At 37.0% G+C, this 21762-nt stretch overlaps 1 protein-coding gene across 1 annotated transcript in view; it reads left to right on the forward strand.

Moving 5' to 3' along the window:
- Window positions 1-21762, forward strand: part of LOC110381968 (chondroitin sulfate synthase 1) — a 50773-nt gene that overhangs the window by 17567 nt on the left and 11444 nt on the right. The window lies entirely within an intron of this gene.

The raw sequence follows: 21762 nt of genomic DNA on the forward strand, positions 1-21762 counted from the left end.
CATTGCAACAGAAATTTGAGCTTACTTAATCAAACGCTAGCGATGAATCATTTACTGCATTTTTATGAAACATTGTTTACCTGTAATGACTACATAAATTATATTATTTTCAAGTCTTTACCATAAGTTACCAACATTGTATAGTCACAGTAATAGCATTTACGATTCATAAAGATCAGGCACGTTCTATCTAGTTGGTATTCGTATAAAAGGACCAAGTTTCACAAGGGGTTTCGAATTCCTTCGAGAGTATTCTATTTATAGTGGCATAGAATGTTAATCGGTATTGCTATGGTTATATAACTACTACGGTCTTAGTACTCTTTTGTTGTGTACCTTGCGGCATTCCTTGAACATAACATCTGCCCAATCCTGATAGTTGAATTTTTGTATGTAGAACTTATCATAAATACTAGCAGTGTCTAGGTAATGAATACCCACCCAAAACAAAAATGTGAAAGACTGCCAAGTTCGATAATATGGGAATGCTTCGCCTATAAAAGAAGTGAGATCTGAATAAGTACCAAGTTCCATACACATACCTCAGTTAAAAATAGTTACTTTTTAATGATGTCACTTGGCAAGTTTTCATACACCTTGTTATAAACCTACTAAACGCAATGAATCAAGTATTTAATTTTCTATTAAAACTTGCCAAGTAACATCATTAAAAAGTAACTATTTTTAACTGAGGTATGTGTATGGAACTTGGTACTTATTCAGATCTCACTTCTTTTATAGGCGAAGCATTCCCATATTATCGAACTTGGCAGTCTTTCACATTTTTGTTTTGGGTGGGATTTCATTTATTTTTGTAAGGTTGTTTATTTTTTTTTTCTTATGATGAAGTTAGTTAAAGAAATGTCTCATTTATACTATCTTTTAGATTTTTTAATATGCACTATGTTTCTTACAAAGAAATGAACTAGATTAACTAAATGGACTAGATTTACCAACTGACTGACATGACATGTTATCATATATTATGTTCGTTTTCGGAAGTGATTCACACTTGGCCGTTTTCAGATTTTTACTTTACTTTGACTAAATACAAACCTTTGTACCATTAGAAGATATATTTTATAAATATAGATCAATTTAGTTCGTTTTAGTTCCTTAGGGGTATAAATTTACACCAGGTATAAAACACCTTCATTATTTTGAAACCGACTCACACTTGGCCATTTTCAGATTTTTCCCTTTATCTTGACATAAAGACCTACCTCCATGCCAAATTTCAAGTCAATACGACCATTGGAAGTGGTCTAGGTTTTTGATGAGTGAGTCAGTCAGTCAGTCAGTCAGTGAGTGTATAGTAAAAATAGCGATTTTCTGACGTCAATATCTCAAGACCTACAATAGGTATATTAATGAAATTTTGTATTTTAGATAAGTGAGGGGGTCTCAACAGATACTAGAAATTTGATATGCGTAAATAAAATAGATTTTGAGTTACAGGGGGGTCGAATTTGGCCCGAAATGGTTCGTGTAATATAACCCACGGCCGGTGTGTCGCTTTTTTTGCTCGAACTTGGCGGACACACTGCCGTGTGTCTAGATCACTCACTCAGCAAATTTAAATAGAACCAAACATCAATTTATTATATTCCACATAACATTAGGTGTCATCATTTCATTAACTAGGCTGAATATTTAGCACGTGTCCAACACTACTGCGAGTGTCCAAAGAAGCAAAATTAGCTAGAAAATATTACATAATTAGAAATAGGTACTTAGAATTACCCCTTAGCCAGCACATTGCATCATTTCGCAGACGACATTTATTTTCTATTGTTCGCAAACATATTCCTTGCGTCACTTGATAATGAATTGGCAGTAACTCCTTATACTAATGTCATGTTAACGCTTACCAGTCGACAGGTCTTCTTACACTGGTTATTCTCAGAATATAAAGGATTAACCAGTGGATCCTGAATCTCGGCTAGAAGATTGTGTAGTCTAGAAGGAAGCAGGATATTTTGTAATAACTTTGTTGCAAGGAGGGTTTGTGTCCGAAAATCATAAATTGATTTTTGTATATTTGTTTATCACACTTGAAGAATATTAAACTTGCTACTGGGTTCCACATTTTGAGACAAAGACACATCAATCTTACGCTATAAGTGTTTCGTCTCTTAGAAGCGTCTTATCTAGTTATTGCTATACGGTGCAAGTAAGTGCATCACCGAGACTGCATATTATGTCCAGAATGCAGCCAAACAATTGTCGGCGCAGTTACCAACTTGATTTAAACAGCACGTCACATATTTTATTCCCGAAGGCCTTTTCAATAATTGGCCATATAAACACCAAATAAATTGTAATGCGGTTCGATGATTGTCCCTAATAAGAGACCTACATTGCTAAATATTTGCAACAATATAGATTGCCTGGTATAGATATTTCGACATTTCAGAAATGGCGCAAGTTGACATGTCAACTCCTAAGAAAATATGGGCGTTCTGTAAATATTAATGAAGATGTGCAATTATTATTGTTACATCTCCCACGGCGATATTGGAATGTATTGATCGATGCTTTTTAATCATATTATACCATTTGTGATCATTTATTATGCATTAGATTTCACTTTTTATTACCACAGCCGCAAAGCATTTACACTCTCTCATAGTGCAAAGAAGCATTAAATTGATGAAGAAGAACTTTAATTACTGGTGTTTATTACAACCGACGCTAGTAAATTTCAAGTGCATTTTTTATCGTGCACATTAAATAACGCTAAAGGGCAGGTTACGTCTTAATTGCAATTAAAGTCTGACAACTTAACTCCTTACTACGACCTTATAAAGGATGTTTATGTCCAAGTGAAACATGAAGGTCATTTTCATATGATACAGATAAAAAATGAAATTGACCCTCGGGACCAGGATGATAAAGGACCATAAAATTTCAATGACCTCCCACCTTCCTGCTTAAAAAAGGAGGATGGACAGAAGTTACTCAAAGTAAGGATGGAACCCGCTGAGTGAAAAAACTGACGCGATTATTTGTCATCATCAAGTCAGGAATTCGTTTTCACGGTAAAATGGTTTGAGGTAAATGAAAATTGCCATGGTTATAGATTTTAATGTGGGAAAGTGTAAGTGGTAAAAATCTATAGGACTTAAAATTTAACGTAGTGAAGAAATCTGCAGATAAAATTTTCAGTGCGTTTGCATTATTAATTTAAATATCCCGTGCAATGTCCTGTTTGCGTGCACCCAGAAAAACACAGTTTATGTCCATTCTTCGCCATAATAAGTACTTTACGGTTTGCTGAGCAAAAAGTTAATAACATACACTCTTTATAGTAATTCCGGAGTCCAGCCTTTGGCGCCAAAAAAAGACTTGAAGTTAGCTCCTGCAGCGTCATGGGAGTTTACTGCAGGGGTCAATGAACCTATTATTATGATATTTTTATTTAAACAGTTTTAAATTAATGCTTTCTGGACATAATTGACCATTTATAAGGCGATTTGTCAATGTGCGTGTTGAAATATGAATGTGTTAAATCTTTTCTATTATTATATGAGTAATAATGATATATGTATGTATGATTCAACATCATATTAAGAAGACATAGTGATGAAGAAAGATTAAGCGTCAAATCGGTAAATCACTAAATTGAGAACATTATAGCTGCGGTGGTCTACTAGTCTCTGATAGTTTATTGGTCTAGTTTCCAGTCATTCAATTTAATTGGTCAACTAAAAAAACTGGAAGTCGATCCATTATAATTAAAAGAATAGCCCAGAATTTGTGTAACTACATCCTGCTCTTAGTGGAATTATTTTGACTCTCAAAATTTTTTTGACGTCTTGGTATCCATATTAGCAGTTCATTCAGAACTAAAAAAAATATGCACTTTTACCATGTCAAGTGTAAAACAGAATAGCTGATGCAGACCGGTCATCGTATCTTTCCTCAAGGAAAGGCAATTCCGACTTATAATGGCAGCACTGCCATCACCCACCTCCGGGCCAATGACCGCTGCCAATCAAGTTTGCCAAATATACTGCCAGAGAGCTACTTGTGCGATTCAAAAATCGAAAGTGTTGTCTTTTTTATTGCATTTTATGGCACCTTAAAAATAACGATGACTATTTCAATAAATACTTTTTAGTTGCATTTTATTGGCAACCTTGAATCATTGAGTTGTAAGTTCGTTGAAAAGCGATGAGGAAAATATCAATGCGAAATGTTTTATCACATTTTGTACCATTTTGCACGTGCTATTGTTTAATTCAACCGCGTATTTTCGTTTAATTAATGTGAAAATAACTGGCAATAATCTGAATCTCGGTCAACTTCCAGACTATAATCAACTCATTGAGGTTAGGTATTTAATGCTATACTTTTCTAGTACGGGACCGGACGGGACGGTACTTAAAAAAGTTTAATTTTACGATCACTGTATAGGTACATTAAAAAACAATTAATACGTAAGAGATGCGGTATGCTGTATCCGCTTAGGTGCCGTCCCTGAATTAGGTAAAGCTTATTATTTTTTATTAACCACGTTTATTCCGTAATATCTGAGGTCGCTACGTCAGAGTAGAGTACCTAATCTAGCATCTACCTGGATATCAGTCCGGTTTTAACATGAGAAATTATAAGCTATACAGGTACATTTCCTCTTAAACTCTCACAAGAGAATCCAGCATAAAGTAGAATATTTTATTTATTTCCATATCGACTGCAAACTATTTTTTATGCACATATTTTGATGATCAATAAGTAGATACTGCTACGCGGTATAATCTCCTGATAATATCTAGCAGACAGAGCTATATAATAGCAGCGTTTTACCTGAAATAAAACGCATATTAAATACTTACCTTATTTGAAGCTTACTAGTTTGAGATAGGCACCTACGTGTTTTCCGCTTTTATCTCCGTCCTTTTCTACCCCATATCTTGCATCTCTCTCGCACATCGACCAGTTTCACTCCCCACCAGGCAGGAGGCGACGAGTGTTCTCGGCGGCCACAGTTCGTCATTGAGTCGAAAACACCAGGCAGAAATTCAAGTGTAAGCTTCAAATAAGGTAAGTATTTAATATGCGTTTTATTTCAGGTAAAACGCTGCTATTAAATTCTTGACCGTTATTTGAAGCTTACTAGTTTGAGACGTGTTTGTTATCGCCTGGTGGAAGTGGACGCCAATGTGAGCAAAAGCACAATGAAATTGTGTATGCAAATAGGTACTTAGGTACACGAGTAATCACATCAGTAAGTATGTGTATTGCGTCCTGGAATACTAATGTAATAAAAGTTAACTGGTACTGGTACTCAGCTACATCCTGTTAGACTGGAAGCCGACCCCAACATAGTTGGGAAAGGGGCTCGGAGGATGAGTAATAAAAATTAAAAGAGAGATGCAAGAACAAAAGCAAAATTGATTTCATTTTCTAATAGTAATTAACAAAAATATTGCGATACTTCTTAATAACAATAGTAACAAAAATATAGACATTAATCAGCTGGATTAATTAAATAATCGAGATAACTTGCTACTTCTATTTAGTGGGTATCTTTCTCTTCTGTAAAAATGGGCAAATGTATTGCCTGATCGCCAATTACCCTTGGCTAATATATCGTCCAAAGGTATATTGTCAACACAGATTTTGACGCTACCGCCGAGTGGAAGCTTCCTGGGGTTGTAGTTATTCCTGCCTCTTTTAACAATGTCTTAATCCAAATATATTATAATCCGCAATCATCGTTCGGGTGCCTGCCTTTGGTTGGCCTCTAACGGATATAAATAAATTTAAGGAATTAGCCGATGTCCGTCTATCTTCTAACAAGGCTTTAGTCTTTCTGACCCAATACACTGGACTTAGATTTATATTTTCCTGATTATCCATCAAACAACAACCCGACTGCCTATGACTAGAACTGTCGGTCTTAGAGCCAAAGACTGGCCATAAGATTAAATTATCTTTGTTGTTTTTGAAATGTTCTGCGTCTATTGCAAGCAAGGAAAGATCATGGACTCGCCTTTCCGAAACAAGCTAGCAAAAGAAAGAGCAGCAGTGTGCCTGGAAGTTGCAAAAGGATTATTCTTGTCTACGTTTACTGCACTTAAGTAGGTTACCAATTGGTCAATATTCCAGATGGACGGCTTCCCGGGGAACAGGTTTGCTCAGCGCTATTGATTTTAAAATGTGTCCGACTAGAACGTGTGAACCTAGCTCTCCAGTGGTTTCTGCATTGCATAGTGTAGCTATAACTGACTTGTGTAATAAAATAGTATTGTATGCTAGTTTATTTACTATGTGTAAGTCCGCAAAAAATTGGGTAAGTATAGGTCCAAATAGGGATTCAAGGATTCATAGGATCCAATTTCATACTTTTCGCCCCAATTTAACCATCGACTCCAAGCTGATTGATAAGTCTTGCGTGTGGATTGAAGAAGACTTCAGTCGGAGAGACTCCTTGTCCCTCCCCCCCCCTCCCCATTTCCTTGACCTTGGCAGGGGGTATCCCCGTTGCTGTGTCTATCGGTTTCTGCTCGAGGTTCATCAGTGTGTAGGGTACTGCTAATGATCGGGACTTCAAATCTGCTCGCCAAAATACCTGGTGCCACCGAAGGAACTACTATGAGATTAACTCCCGTTCCTGAATTGAGATGACTGAGGACCTACGGTATAAGGTAAGGTGGCGGTAATACCCATGCTAGCGGGTAAGTCCAAACTTGAGAAAAGGGCATCGTGGAACCCCGCTTTCGGGTCCTTCAGATCTAGGGGCACGTAGTACACAACTATGTATCCCTGGGCTCGCTTCGAGGCAAATAGGTCCACTGCTGATACAAGATGCCCCTCCGGTGGAGGTTTGTGTCGGGAGAGATGGTCTGCATGACTGTTGAATAGGGCTGGTATATGATTCACGACGTGATAGATTTGATACAGCTCGAGATAACTGAATACTTTGTACGTCAAGTTCGGTAGGCTCCTTGATCGGGTGCCACCTTGATTTCTTAGATATGACACTACAGTCCCATTTTGCATTGAAAAATGGCTGTTGATCTCCTTAGCAACTCGCCGTGATTATCCAGTTAATACTGCAAGCATCTCTTTCAGATCGCAGTGAAAGCCTTTTTCTCTCTTGTTCCATGAACCCATTACGGGCGTTCCGTTCAGTTGTGCCCCCATCCTACATCGGAGGCGTCCGTGGTTATAAGGTGACAGGGAAGTGGCGTATGAATATCCAAGGTTTGGTGGCAGCTGACCAGCCACCACTTTAGATCTGCTAAGGCATCTGCTGGTAGGTTCAACATTGCTATACTCCATTCACCGAGCCGTGAGCCCACAATTTAACCAAAGAATGACACTTTTCAAAATGGTGGGTATAACCCGACCGATGACAAAAACGTCACATTTTTATGTAAAATGTTCTTAGTATCTGTGGTCTTCAATTAAGTAGGGTTCTATGTATGACAGTCAAGACTTCTAGGTTCCTTTTACATGTAAACGATTTACTACATATTTAATTAAAATTAAGAAAACAATTTACGGAACTTATTATATTTGATTTCAAATAAGTTTGAAAAGATTGCATTGCAAGATTAGACATCGTTCTAAAATATAATTTCTAATGTTGTCAGTATATTACTTTCGTAGTTATTTTTATAAAATATGATCATTACTTCAATCGTGACTTATAAGAACCCTTTTTATGGTTTGTTCACCGTTTGGCTCACGGTTCCATGAATAGGGTAGGTATAGATTGCTGTTCAACACTGCATTGAGGAAAATGAGGAGAGCCCGGTAATGCAGTCTGCCGTATGGGACAACAAAAACTTGCGAAGTTTAAAAGTCCGATCAAGCTATGCAGGTCTTCTAAGTTTGTCGTGCTGTTTGTCACGTAGTGCGTTTTGTCATTATCTTGTTGATAATGCTTGCGATTTATTCACTTGCCATCCAAAACGTGGTGCAAATGATCCCAAAGTAGGTGAATATATCTTGGTGAGCCACCAGAAAATCGAGGTACACAATTATAAGTAACCCTTGAGTTTTCAAAGTTTGAGCCACCCAATTGGTCACTGTGGCGAAGGTCTTGGGTGCCGTGCTTAAGCCAAATGGTAGGCACGTAATCTGAAGCAGTCTTCTTCTGTAAACTAGTCGAAGAACATGTCTGTGACCTTCGGCTAACGGAAGGTAGAAGAAAGCTTGGGCGAGATCCACTTGCACAGTCATTCGTCTTTCTGAAGAAACTTTAGCACGCGAAAAACATTTATTAAACTGAAGGGTTCCGTAATTATGAACTTGTTGAGAACCTTGAGATTGAGTATTGGACGGTTCTTTCCGTCGCCTTTCGGGCACAAGAAACATATTGGAAAGAAAGCTGGCAGAATTTGCAGCTATCAATAGAATTTTTTGTTTTATCATTTGGGATATGACAACATCCATCTCTTTGGACTCTCTGGTCAAATCTGGCATTATCTATCAAAGGTGGCTTTTGGCCAATGGTATCCGATACCCAGTTATTATTTTTGACAAGAAAGGCGGAGCTCCCATCTCTTTCCACTGGTCTTGATATAATGTTAGGCAACCCTCCTCGAAAGTCATAACTTACGTGCCTTGTTGGACGCATCAAAGTCCGCCTGCGGTCCTGGACGCTTTGTTTCGTCTGTTGGACATGGTTCTTATTGTAATTTACTCGTGATGTCCCAAGGGTGCCTTTAGAGTTTTGCGTCACACGCCATTCAGCGTGAGTGTGATTACCATTTCCCTTCGAGGGAAGGTTATAATGGCGACTCTTCGAAAGTCGATCCAAATAGCCACCCTGCGAGGGTAGATTGCAATGATGGTACGACCCGCAACATGCATGATTGGTACCCTGCGAGGGTCCGTGATAATGAGCCGACCCCTGCGGGGGGTGGCTAGTATACTTACTGGCCCCTGCTTTGTAATGATGCTGCGACACGCAAAATGCAAGATTGGTACTCTGCGCGGGTCCGTGATAATGAAACGACCCCTGTGGGGGGTGGCTAGTATACTTACTGGTCCCCACTTTGTAATGATGCTGCGTCTCGCAACATGCAAGATTGGTACTCTGCGCGGGTCCGTGAAAATGAGCCAACCCCTGCGGGGGGTGGCTAACATACTTACTGGCAGTCCTAGGCGGAGCGTACCAAGTCTTTCAAGGCCGAAAAGCATCACACGCCGAGATAATGAGCCGACCCCTATGGGGGTGGCTAACAGACTTACTGGCAGTCCGAGGGGAGCGTACCAAGTCTTTCAAGGCCGAAAAGCATCACACGCCGAGATAATGAGCCGACCCCTACGGGGGGTGGCTAACATACTTACTGGCAGTCCTAGGCGGAGCGTACCAAGTCTTTCAAGGCCGAAAAGCATCACACGCCGAGATAATGAGCCGACCCCTACGGGGGGTAGCTAACAGACTTACTGGCAGTCCGAAGGGAGCGTACCAAGTCTTTCAAGGCCGAAAACCATCACACGCCGTGATAATGAGCCGACCCCCATGGGGGGTGGCTAACAGACTTACTGGTAGTCCGAGGGAGCGTACCAAGTCTTTCAAGGCCGAAAAGCTTTCTTGACACCATCAGCCCTCTTCAAGTGCGGTAGTGATCAGTCCGAACTAAGGAGATGCTGGTTGGACCGCACCTCACACCATTCTTTTTTGTCAAACCGTTGAACGCCTTGCAGGATTGAACTAGGGCCACAGGTGCCTTAGGAACTTCGGGCTTGCTTTCTTTTCCATAGTCACGTGCACGGGCTGTGGTGCTTTATTATTTACCGCATCTGTATTTGCTTTATAAGTCACTTATTCTGAAAACAAATTACTGAAAAAAAAAGTACACGGAAGAAACTCGTGACAAAAAAGGGGTAGATGTACAAAATATTAACACTTGATTTCGCAAAATCGAATATCGAACGGTAAAACCGTTAACAAATTGTATAAAATATTATAAACTCACCTGTGTTCTGCGAGAGCACTGAGTTTATTTTTCAACGAAATACTACAGCGGTTGGTTAGACCAACCTTCTCGGGCGGAAAACAAGACGCCAATGACGAACTGTGGCCGCCGAGAACACTCGTCGCCTCCTGCCTGGTGGGGAGTGAAACTGGTCGATGTGCGAGAGAGATGCAAGATATGGGGTAGAAAAGGACGGAGATAAAAGCGGAAAACACGTAGGTGCCTATCTCAAACTAGTAAGCTTCAAATAACGGTCAAGAATTTAATATTGATATGATAATGGAATATTAATCATTGCAAAAATCTTGCAAACTGCATTTACCATTTTCCTAATATTTCTTACGAACTTAACCCGCATATCAGTGTCACGCGAGCTACTGGGTACATTCCATCACCAGATCAGGTTTAGTATAAAAATATTTTGCTCAATAAAGCTCCCTTTTCATAAGGCCATCAACCCGCAAATTGAAAAAGGACTAAGATTTTGATCGCTCGTGTACCATATAACGACCAATTACTGGAGGGTAGTAATTTTGAGGTACCAGGGGATCATAAAAAAGAGGGGCCATGTTTGTCGGCACCAATTCCGCGAATTAGAGACAGTTGAGACTTTAATCAATGTGCATGTGTTATGGATCATACAGACAACATAATGTGTGACGCACATTGCTTGGTATCGATCAAGGATTCTGGGTTTTTTGAGCTGCATTTCAAACAGTTCGGTTTTACCGTAACATTCATATTTTAGAAGGCGTAGTTGGACGATATTAATCTTAATAGATTTATTTATGATGGTATAATGAATTGAGCTGTCAAAAATATAGATAATTGAAATGAATGAGACAAACATGGTGCTGGTACATTGGCCTCAACTGTAGAGGTGTAAAGTTTTTATAAAGTCTTAGCTACCGTAATGTTGACTACCTACTTAATTACCATACTTATACACAAGTATCTCTTGGTTTGTTTCAAACAAAAATGCCAACAAGATTACCGTTACAAGTCCCCTTTACCGGTGGATGTACCCGGCTAAATATTACGGCAAACAACTAAACTGCCTTGAGGATGCCTAGCTGTTCTTGAGAGTTTCTCTAACTATAGTTCAAGTGTATCTAAAACTAATATTGGAAATACTTCCTTAACCCGCGTAATACCTGGTAAACGTTATTAGACACACGTATTGTTATCCTCACCGCACCGAATTTCAGTTACGGTAGTCAAGACAAGGGCACTCCGTGCCTAATAAAATTGCACAATCGTATGCGCAGACATTGAAGTACCTACACCACTATAGATATAAAAGAATTCCGAAGGTTTTTGCTGCCACCGAAATTCGCTAGCTTAGAAGGTAGACAAAAATCGATAAAAAAAGCTAACAGTATTTTCAGGCACGTTGCTACGATCGTGTCGTGTCGTAAACCAGCAGACAAACAGACGAGTCAATGAGCTCCAAATAATACAATTAATGTACGATGAGATGTGACTGAGTTTTTCTGGCTGTGCAAAAAGTGATGATAAAACCCGGTAGTATCCGCAGTTGGTACTATTAATAGATAACATATTAACTTAACGTTCTTCGAGATCGATGTATTCATGGTTCAATAACATCTAACGTTAAGTTAGTTTTCTCTGAAGGATTACGTCTAGAATTCCCCCCCAATATACAAAAAATATGTTGTGACTAACAGGACTGTCACAGTTGCGTAACTAGATTTTGAATTCGAGAGCATTTTGCCTCTCGGCGATTCCACCAAAAAATAAAGAAACTGCAAAATAAAAGGAAAATTTATTTGACATGCAGAATAAAATACACCTGTTTATACATACTTACCGGTTTGAAGGATTTTCGCAAAAATCAGACTCAATATTGAGACTAATTTGAATTGAGACCAATTAATTTTATAAAAATAGCATTAAATATTTTATTGCATTTTGATGCAGAATAACAGCACAGAACCTTAATTAACTTTTATTATCTTAATGAAGCATCTCAGATCGTTCACCGATTTCAAAATACGTTTTGGTAAAAACACATATTGCTATATGTAAACTTAGAGAAATCTATTAACAAAGAAACCTCTTAGTTTTTGCAACCCTTGGTCCTACTGAAGTTAAAAGGAACATAGGGATAAAACTGCTAGCCGATCACTAGATACCTGAGAATCGACAGATTGGCTTGACTATTTACAAAGATTTACATTATTGCCTATCGTGGGAGTTACTTAAATGCACACATGTCTTTACTATACTAAAAGCCAATTTCTGATCGCCACAAATTGAGTCATAATATTTTAGTATGCAACTGCAATAACTATACATGTAAATCTTGCTGCAACTGGTTAAGTGCGTATATAGGGTTGCCACTTGGTATAACTTGTCACCTTATTTTCTAAGCCCCGCCTCGAGAGTCAAACGAGTTCCTATTCAAGGAGGTTTCTCTGCGCCTGCGCCCACCGTATGCAAACAGAGCCTAGCTGATTATGTGACTGAGCTCCCGAGCCCTGGTTTAGCTGAATATTTGAATACATCGAGATCTCAGTTATGATGGATGAGGTGTTGTTAGATGATCTGTTGTAATTCGAGTTTCTATTGCATGTTGAAAGTATTTTGAGTGGAAGGATAAAGACCTATCTACTGTTCATGCTTGAGGAGTCATAAATACATGAATACCAACAGATATAAAGAGTTATTTATATTAATGACATATTAAGATTATAAAATACCCGAGTAATACTCATAAGATTGCTTCAAATGAGTCAACAGCACAGATAAGCCAAGAGATCAAACTTTTAATTGATTCTTATTAATAAACATTATCAATAATAGCCGAGCAATTTGCTAGACTGGCTGATGTCTGGATCAAATGTCTCTGGTTAATAGAAAACATGTCAATATCTACTTTGTATAGCGGTCGAACAATGACAAACGATTTGGAGTCAATTGCCTGGTTGTGTCTGAACTTTTTCGACGCTTGCGCATTATGTACAATTGAATGCGATGTATTAAAAAAATTACAATATGCACTTCATCTTTAACAAAAAAATAAGCACAAGTAATCGTTTCGCATTTTTTTTTCAGTTGAATATTTCCATTATTTTTCATAAATATTATTTACAGGTGTTTTAATAGTTTCATACTTACCAAATTTTTTTTATAAAGTTCGTGTCATGTTTTCTAAGTGATTTGGATGTTTTAATCATAGCTGTTGGTATCATAGAGTTATTTATGTGTTTAGGCATTTATAATATTTATGCTAGTTCAATTTCCTACTTATATCATAATTAATTAATTGATGTCAATAGATTAATAAAATGGGCTTTTGATGTACCGGAACTGTGATGTCATAAAAACTAATTTTCAAGGTAATCGTAATCAGTTATTTACCTATTTACTGACGTAAAAATTATCGATATTTTAATGTGATATTAAATGTCTATTAGTTATTGCATAATTTCCCTATTAGATACTATTTAATTGCAATTATTTTATTATTTAAAATAACCTTTCTGTAGATACAACTTATACGTACTTGCAAAGTTTTTGTAGATACTAATATTTTACAAGTGAATTAATATCAACGACAACTCTTTAGTATCTACTTACAGTATTTAAATCCAATAAAACTAAAGTCCAAAGCAAAATGTAAATGCTTAGAATAATTCTTTGAAATATTTCGCATCGTGAACTCGTGATCTTCAATCGTTAAACAATTTCCAGCTTCTTCAACGTAACTATTGCCACAAAACATGACGTGTGAATGGGCCCTACGTAGTTTGAGCTAAATGGGGTAAACTGTCTACTTAGCAGTGTTAACTGCCGATGATTCAGCAGCTTGTGAAGGTAATTTTAGCTCAAATGGTGCAGCCGTACATCGCGGAAGCTTTCCAAGTACCCGTTTTTGAGTGGTCTGGGTAAATAGGATCGAAGGGTGGTAGGAACCAGGGTAGGGAGTTTGATTTTCAGTTTTAGGTTGGTAGGAATAGAGTCTATTTTGTATCTGTTACAACTGTATGTCATAGGTGTGAGTTGTTCGTGGTGGTATGGACACATTGAATTCCAAAATATTAAAGGCCCTAATGGTGGTTAAGCTTGAATATATCTATCTATATCCCAAAAAGAAATGGTCAACACAATTTATAAATACGGTCAAACAAAATGATTAAAGGAGAGACGCTCGCTCGACTGATTTGGTGATACATTTCCGTAAATTATAAAACCACATTTCAGTTAGTAAAGACTTATCTTGTATCACTACTTCACTATTACATACTTACAGCATAACTTATCTTTGAAATGTTGCCTAGCGCGCATCTAGATTCCGCGTTTTAATGGTTTAAAAACTATCCTCCTATTTTCTGCGTTTTAACTACTCATCTTCGTAGTTTGTCGGGTCATTGATTGGAGTGAGTGACCGATTAGTTAATTAATCTCTTACAAGTGAAACAAGTGCCTACTTAGTAAAAACACTTAGCGGCACTTACAACCGCTTAACACGTACTTGAAATAATCACTTGAAGAAACTTCGTGTATACAGATTACAGAAATTATCTGCTGTTGAAGAGTTTTTTCATCTTTAGAAAAGCTGAATGAAAACACCTTTCTGTAAAATTCTGTATATTACTGAAGATGATAACAAGACAACGTAACACTTCAAATTGAAATAGTTACTTCCTTTTCCTAATTTCTTCGAGCACGCGATACCGAATTATGTCAAGATGTCCGTCATCCTTGGCAATCGGGAAGCGAAGACAGTTCTCCTGGTAAGATTGACGTATCCTTGCGTGTAGTCGCAGGCGCAGGGGGCCAAATGGGTGCTTCCTTTATACCGTTGTTCTTTCATTGCCCACAAATTGCAGACAGCTTAACTAGCGAACGTGAGGTGACCTTCCGACATGCGGGATTTTAAACTGTTGTTAAGGATTCTTAAAGGATCGATTTTAGAGCCATTTTGTGTGACTTGACAAGTAAAAAAATGGTTATGTTCAAAACGTGTGACAAAGTGTGGTTTGCTTTGAACGCGAGCTATTTCCTTAGAATCTTATCAAATCTTATGACAGAGGTGCATTTGGGTATGTTAGGGTTTTCGCAAAACATACTTTAGGTATATCAGTGTTGGAACATCATTTAATTTGGGGTTATTCAGTTTGAACTAAGGTTTTGTTTGCAATGCCAATGACTGTTCGAAAGCATTAGGTACCAAACCCAAAATATCGTATTTTTTCATTGTCATCTTTGCATTATAATGAAGTGCTAAGTATATTTATCTTAGCATGATAGAGTGGTTATGATTTTTATTCTCTTATTTTGGTGTGTTCAAAGTTTTTGGTCTTTATTTTAAAACTTGTTTTGTTCATACTTTCACACTGACCGGTTTAGTGTTAAGATTTTGCATAATCTTGTCTGCAGTTTGCATTCACAATGTCTTGTGCAAATATATTTTAACAAGTCATTAAACTAATAAAATCAACCTTTTCTCCCAAAGCCAAGACTTTATGATCAGCTTATATCCATTTACCTTACATAATTATAGACTACCCTTGTTCTAAGAATCCTCGGGTGGAAAACCCGAATATCAAATTGCCCAACCTTGTCAAACCTTATTAGTTTTAGGTCTACAATCCCATAAATTACTTGTACCTTTCTTAAACTGTGCATTTACCTTGCTCTGATATAAATCAATCACGGCTAAGGCATGTGAAATAATTCTTGGATTTTATTACCAGATGACTTAATCTCCCATTGTTCGTGGACATTTGTATTCTTCACATTGCTTGATGCCAAAGTTTTCACACGGAAATCTCTTCTTGGTCGTGATAGTTTTCTGTATGTATTACTTGTATAACACCTGGTATGTTGTGACCTTTAAGTAAGGAATCCTTAATGACTTTTTTGAATTTCAGAATAGGTTTAAAAAGATTTCTTGAGATACTTATTTCTCTTTTCCGCTTTGAACATCATTATGAATGTTTTTAAGGTTTTGAAGAGTGTAACCTGTGCAGCCTTCTTAATTACAGTACCATAACTTATCTGTCGTCCCATCGGGCTATGAGAGTGAAGGAATAGTGAGTGCACCTGTGTCTGCGCAAATGCTTGTGCACTATAAATGTCCTGCGCAGTTGGCTAATCTCCTTACATGAGAACAGCCGCCGTAGCCGATAATCGGCTAGGATGACATCAACTTAACCGATAGGAATTTGACCTAACTTATATGGAGCCAATGTCAAAATTCTATTTCTAAATTGTATCTCCCGTAAAAACATCAACAGACAGGTTATTGAAATCCGTAGCTTGTAACGATTTGTATTAGCGCCACATTTTGCACACACACACTTATCGATAGATAAGATATGTATTACAGTCAAGGATGTCGGTGATTTGATATAAAATAACTGGCTGATCGAAAACGAAAGGTTTGGAGATAACTGTTAACAACTGAACTATGGCACGAGTTTTATGTAACATGATATCCATGTCAATTTATATAATAGCAACTTTAACATATCAATGAGCTGTGATGAATCATCAAGATTTGTTCGTTATTTCATACCTACAGTGAGTGTTAAACTATCTATATGTTGCTTACAAAAGATAGAATTTTGACATAAGACCACGGACATAAGGCATTTGACATAACACCACGGATAGATTAAATATTGAGAATGGCCTTTGGTAGTTCGATAATGATAGGTTATCCAGTTTAAACTGAAACAGTCTTCACAAGCAAGTGCTAATTTTGTTGTTTCAGTTATCCTACAATTAACACCCAATTACCCAGTTGTCATCACCCACTAACTCAGTAATGACAGCTGTCTTTGTGACGTCACCAATCGCATAGACAAAAAGAGTGCGCATGCGATCGATCGGAATATAGATCACAGCGATTAGCGCTGTATAGCGATGCTTATCAGTTTTATAATATTGAACAGTACAGTGATATTATCTGAGTAACAAAATATGTATGAATTGTGTTATCTTTTCTGTCATGTGGAATTTACGATTCTTTTTCCTTTTTTTTCAGATAAATTATATTCGGTTATTGTTAATGAGATTATTTATATTTAGGTAAAGGAAAATTGATAAGAAGTTAAATATAATTCCACGTTTGCTGTTTTTGTGTTTTGAAAATTAGTGCAGTTTATGAAAACAATTATCAGACCTCAGTTATAAATAGGTAGAAAACAAGAACCTATGTGGAAATGGAAATATCTAATTAAAACTTAAACTTAGCTTAGACCACACAAAACTACATGAATTATTCACAGAAGGAGACGATATAACAACAGCAATCGATTCAAAACATAATTTAGCAAAAATGAAATTCTCGAGCACAGGCGAGGCCGGCAGTCGCGACTAGTTTTTGTCCCGGCATTGTGTGCTAATAAGATTGTCAGTCTTTGTCGGCGATTGTAAGGAACCCACTTTCTTTGGGAATAACTGTTTTATTGTCTAGATTTTTTGCGTCTTTAAGCAAGGGGTGCTCTAACTTGTGCTAGGTCAAGTATTTTTATTATATGAAAAAGTGTCAGCTAACAGATGCATCTACTTTTGAAATATGTTACCGAGAACTGAGAGATCTATTGTTGAGTCAGTTTGCAGATACGAAAGATAAACTTAGAGGAACGGGTGGATCTATTCTTGAACCCCTGATACCAGTGACTCCACAAGACAGTAAATGAATTGTTTGATCGAAAACAATTGCTAACTAAGTTCCGTACTCGGCACGATAGATGTCCAGTAATCCAGTTGACCCATTAATTGCGTTGTGAAGTTCTGCGAATGACTACAATGAACCCTTGATTGCTGTGACATGAGATCAACGACTTCCTTTAACTCAACTAAATAATCAGTGTTTGTGCCACATTCAATTAGAATTTATGATCAATGACCTGAGGACGATTGGGGATACAGAAACTGCGAAAGAAGTGGAAGATTCAAGGTTAGAATGAAATGAAACAAAATGCAAGAAAAATAGGCTGAAGTATTGAGGATTGAACACTTTAGGGACGGTTTAATCACATAGATCAGCAGTAGCTACAAATGATTTCATACAATTTTATTATGTTCTCCCGGGACCACACGGAGATTTTAACAGCGTTATTCAGTACCCTTTTTTATTTTCATCAAGAGTTACGTGTATCATTAAACTTATTAGAAACTCGCGTTCATCATGTCTGATGCATTTGCTAATAGAATCTCGTGACGATAAAAACGAGAGAAGTAGTGAAGTTAGCGCACTTTCTCGCGGCGGTCGACAACCGGTCCTGCCGCCCTATATCTTAGTACACATGCTGAGATATAACTTATAAGATATGACTTTATAACCAGACTGCGAAGGACGAGTATGACTCCTATTTTATCAAGTTTTTGTTAAAGGTATTAAGTAAATTGGACAAAATTCCTAGACTTTAGAAACAATCCATTTAACAATGAGCCAACTAGGTAGTACAATATTAGCAAATTAGCAGACAGATGAAAGCTGAGTTTCATCAGCGAATGTCACGGCCAATGTCTACGTAAATCATGAACATCCATTGCCAGATCACTTTAAAACCGATAAAGCTATTACCAATACTCAATAAATGACACCACAATCAAATCCTATCGGTGGACATTTAACAACCGTGTGTGCAGTTTAATGACCCCTTAAACTAACAGAACGGTACACTATCCATCAATTTACTTAATAAAAACTCCTTTATATCCAATAAAATCGTTTGCTGAATGACGCGATTCTGCAAACGTACAGATGTGACCCGATTTGTTTAGGCTGTGAAATTACGAGCATTGTCCTCTTGTGACCTTACTTGTGACTGCGTCTTGTCTGCCCAGTGTGATGGGAGGAATAAAATAAATTGAGTTGTATGTGCATTACAATGAACAGCAGTGGCGTAAGGGTGTCATTAGACAGTCGTCACGAGCGAGATGATACTTGGGAGAGCTTCGCATACTTTAAGGCTGTTAATGTTGCAGACTAGGTGAAGCTGTCATTATGAGCGAAATTAACTGCCTCCAGCAGAATTTCGACGATAAGAATGCGACATTTTTCCTCCATTGATGCCTCTGCCAGGATTTATAAAGTGACCATTAACATTAGGCTGTCCAACTTTTCATAAAAAAATTCATTCATTGATTCTTAAACTTCCATCCCGCATCACTGGTCGCCAAGATGCCACTTACAACATCCCAAAATTGCTTCTTATCCTTATCTACATCTAATCAATCTGTTACTGTTATTATCACATTATACTCAGCAAGTGTATAATCAAGAATGTACCGCATTGATACGTTTAATTCAATTACTTGAACTGTTAGTTTCTTGTTCTCAGCGCACTTTCGCTCAGCGGTTACAGCAATTTGTTCTAGTTGCACATCTGCTTGACAACACTTTCCTCCTAGTTTAATTTCTATGGAATTAATGTATGTTCCTGTTTCGCAACAAATCTAATCAATAGCATTGGGATTTGGAGTATTTTCTTTTTCTCTTAATCTATTGGTTTCTGAGGCAATTTCTAAGTTTAAGAAGACAAGTCAATAAGATAAGAAGAAATATACAAACATTTCTTTAGTGAAGAAAAAACAGAGCTCCTTAAGAAGTTGTACCTTTTTTGTTTCAAGTATGAATGCGGACATAAGAAATTGTTTAGTCTTAAAATCCTGAATAACTTGTTTTCTCATTGTAGCATAAATAATTGATGCTACTTATTCAATAGTTTTTATGTCAAGTTATTTAAAATCTTTGATTGTTAAATTAGTTCCTCAACAAGTCTTTAATTGATTTTATACAGACACTTTTAATGTAATCGTATGTGTGTCACTTGCTAGTTTTTGGTACCGTTATTTTCTGCTAGTGTGGGTGATTAGTTTCGAGCACAATGGTCTATCTTGTCTAGAATGACGCAGCTCTCTTGCGCATCCCGCGGGAGGTGACTTACTACCAGTGGCTTACGTGACATACTCCACGTCCTAATGCCTTGATCTTGTGTCTGAGTATGTAGTTTTTCTTATTTAAATGGAATTTCATGTTAGGCTTTTTGATTTTGCCTGCCTTCATGTGTCAATTGGTATTGCCTTTGTTTTTTGGCAAAGATACTTCCAAAGCATAATCCGATTACCGCAACAGTAAAATGTATAGACTAAATAACGTAATGTGAAAAAATGTGGATTACTCAATGTTTAAAATTAACACAGCTTTATCTCCATTCACAACCTCCGCGCAATCAATGGTTTCTAAGTTGTCGGCACCTACTGGAACAAATATCGTCGTAGGAGTGATTTACGCACATACCACGCGATCTAGGCCATAGTATCTTACCTAGACATAAAACAGACTCAGCCATTTTATTGCATAATACAACAACGAAAAATAATTTACTAGACCAGTAATAACTAAAGAGATGCATTGACGTAAGAACAACCCAAAGGATTTTACAACCGTTATGTTTGTAAATATTTTGAGCGCTTCGTACATTTACTTTATTTATTTTTTGAGCTGGCAATGAGAGAAATATCCAGTGTTTAGAATGCAGTGTAAAGTTTTCGCGGTTTTTTGAAATATTTACACGGGGAAGTGGTTTGTCTTGATTTTGTTTTAGTATGCACCCACTGTAGTGCGATTTATGACTGCAGTTTGCAAGTTATCGTGGGCCTTGTCTTAAACTCGTAAATACATTATATTATCATCTGTTATTTTACCTGGGAGATAAATATTTCTGAGAAACTTTGTGGAAAAGCGGCCATTTTTATCTAGTTTAATAAAATCTGAATTGGTATAGTGCGGTAATAGAGTCCTCATAAATTATGATTAATCAAAAGTTGATGACATTGTTGGGAAAAGGCTAGGCAGATGATGTAAAAATCTGTAAAGTTCTGTTGACTGGAGTAGTATGTTCGTATTCGAATTTGTTTATTAAAATGGCGCCAATAATTTTATCTAGATATTCTGACACGAGTTTTTTTTTGGCACTTACCTTATCGCTTGCCGATAATTATGTTTAGTTTAATTAATTCGAATATATATATTTTAATTTTTCAAAGTATATATGTAGTGTTTTTGTTATCAACGTTTTATGATTACCTACATAATTTTTCGCGGTCTGTTTCACAAAAGGTTTTAGGCTTAGATTTTAAATTGATTATGTTAAACAATTTATTATCTGATTTAAAATTTTAATTACTCCGATACTGATCTACAATTACAAATATTTTAATAAGGAACTGATGAATAATTTGGAAATTACTGTTCTCTTCAATGGCGCATCGCAATATTAAAGAAAAATACAAAAAAAAAAGGTTTGGTTTGAATTTGTTTTGAAATGATAAATACAAATAAATATTTGAAGCAGATACGTTAAACAATGTATGCTGAAAAAGAAACCAGGTATATTGATGAACCCTACTATTATCTAAGATGTTATTGTGTTCTTGAACTATGTGTATTTAATTAGATAGTTCTTATCGCAGGTCACTTGGTCTTTAACCCGTTTCGTTAAACTTGTGGTTAAACGTGCTTCTGATTGAAGCCGATGCGCAGTTTCACACATTTTCACGAATTTGATCTTATAAATAGCAAAATGTACGTACTTAAATCAGTTTGAATAACAAGTGATTGTACCGAAAACTAGAACATATTTAAAATAGGTAAAGGGAAATCAAAATTAGACGTTTTTTTATGAAGTCAGATTTTGAAAAATCAAAATCAAAAGTCATTTATTCAAAGTAGGCTGCAAATCAGCACTTTTTGATCGTCAAATCTACAAAAGACAGCCCCCAAAACGCGCCCTTCACTTCAATTCAAAAGAGTTTTGTAAGCTGCAACTGATTT

This window comes from Helicoverpa armigera, chromosome 17 (genome assembly GCF_030705265.1).
Source record: "Helicoverpa armigera isolate CAAS_96S chromosome 17, ASM3070526v1, whole genome shotgun sequence".
Classification (NCBI taxonomy): Eukaryota; Metazoa; Arthropoda; class Insecta; order Lepidoptera; family Noctuidae; genus Helicoverpa; species Helicoverpa armigera.